Source organism: Acanthisitta chloris, unplaced genomic scaffold, assembly GCF_000695815.1.
Source record: "Acanthisitta chloris isolate BGI_N310 unplaced genomic scaffold, ASM69581v1 scaffold1205, whole genome shotgun sequence".
Classification (NCBI taxonomy): Eukaryota; Metazoa; Chordata; class Aves; order Passeriformes; family Acanthisittidae; genus Acanthisitta; species Acanthisitta chloris.
This window is the reverse complement of record NW_008671851.1, coordinates 46,548-48,677: the sequence shown is the minus strand read 5'-3', so window position 1 is coordinate 48,677 and position 2,130 is coordinate 46,548.

Sequence of the window (2,130 nt, the reverse complement as noted above, 5' to 3'; positions counted from 1 at the left end):
TTTCTCCATGTGATCGTATCACTACTGAGAAGTTTTTTTTAATAGCAAATAAGTCAATGCAGAAAAATCCTCTGACTTAAATATTTTGGGATTACACTAACCAAGACTCATATAATAAGCCTTAACACTAATGAAAGTCACAGAATACTGAAAAGCAGTAACAAACTTCTGCTGAACAAATGCATGCTTTTATGATTTTGTGTATTTACTCCATTACTTGTACATTTATCAACTGATGCCTGTAAGCTCTTCAGAAGGGACAGGCAAAGGAGAGGCAGTGGGGTGGCTCCGTACATCACTGAGTGTTTCGACTGTATAGAGCTCGAGGACAGTGAGGATAAGATTGAGTTACTATGGGTAAGAATTAGGGGGAAGGTTAGCAAGGCAGACAGTCCTGTGGGAGACATCCAGCCAGAGCAGAGGCAGACAAAAAATTCTATGAGCAGTTGGCAAGTTTCACAATTGCTGGCCCTTGCTCTTATGGGAGGTTTTAACTTGATGGATGTCTGCTGGAAATACAACACAGTGGAGAGAAGGCAGTCTAGGAGGTTCCTGGAGTGTGTGGAAGGTAATATCCTGACACAGCTGGTAAGTGAGTTTACCTGGGGCAGTGCCCTGCTAGACCTGTTGTTTACAAACAGAGAAGGGTTGGTGGGAGATGTGATGGTCAGAGGCTGTCTTGGGCACAGCAAGCACAGAACGATAGCATTTGCAATACTTAATGAAGTAAGGAAGGTGGTCAGTAAAACCTCCTCCACTTTGGACTTCCAGAGGGTGGACTTTGGCTTATTCATGAAACTGCTTTGGAGAGTCCCCTAGGAAACAGTCCTTAATAACAAAGGGGTCCAGGAAGGTTACAAGGCACAGAGCAGGCCGTACGTATGTGTCGAAAGACAAGCCAGTGGAGAGAAAGACTGGCCTGTCTGAACTGGGAGCTTTCACTGGAACTCAGGAGAAAAAACAGATTTTATGACCTTTGGAAAAAGGGGCAGGTAACTCACAAATTGTTTAAGGATGTCACCAGGTCAAGAGAAAATTAGAAATGCGAAAGCTCAGCTAGAACTCAATCTGGACACCACTGCGAAAAATAATAAAAAGAGCTTTTTATAAATACATCAACAGGAAAGGAGGGCCAAGGAAAATACTCATCCTTTATTGGATGCAGCAGGGAACACTGTAACTAAGGATGAGGAAAAGGCTGAGGTAGTTAACGCTGCCTTCATCTCAGTCTTTCAGAGCAAAACCAGTTATCCTCAAGGCAGCCAGCCCCCTAAGTTGATAGACAGGGACGAGGAGCAGAACAGCCCCTCCTGCAATCCAGGAAGAAGTAGTTTGTGACCTGCTGTGCCACTTAAGACACTCACAAGTCTATGGGCCCAGATGGGATTCACCAAAGGGTACCAATGGAGCTGGTGGAAGAGCTTGCTAAGCCACCCTCCATTATTTACCATCAGTCCTAGCTCACCACAGAGGTCCTAGACAACTGAAGTTAGCCAGCGTGACACCCATCTACAAGAAGGGCCAGAAGGAGGATCTGGGGAACTACAGGTCTGCCAGCCTGACAGTGCCAAGGAAGGTTATAGTACATACAGAATGACGAGGGGATCAGGCCCAGCAAGCAGATCCTGCTTGACCAACCTGATCTTTTACGACCATCCATCGATTGGATGAGGGTAAGACTGTAGACGTGGTCCGCCTAGACTTTAGTAAAGTCTTTGATACCATCTTCCATAGCATTCTCCTGCAGAAGCTGATAGTCTGTGGCTTGTACATGTGCACCATTTACTGGGTAGAAAACTGGCTGGATGGCAGGCACAGCATGCTGATGAATGGAGTTAAGATCCAGCTGGTGGTTGACCACCAGTGATATTCCCCAGGGCTCAGTGTTGGTGCCAGTCCTGTTTGAGATCTTATCAATCATCTGGACAAGGTATCAAGTGCACCCTCAACATATTCACAAAGTTGGGTGGGAGTGCAGATTTGCTAGAAGGTGAGACGACTCTGCTAAGGGGTCTCGGTAGGCTGGATTGTTGGGCTGAGGCCAACAGGATGAGGTTCAACAAGGTCAGGTGCTGGGTCATGAACTTCAGTCACAACAACCCCATGCAGCACTACAGGCTTGGGAAAGAG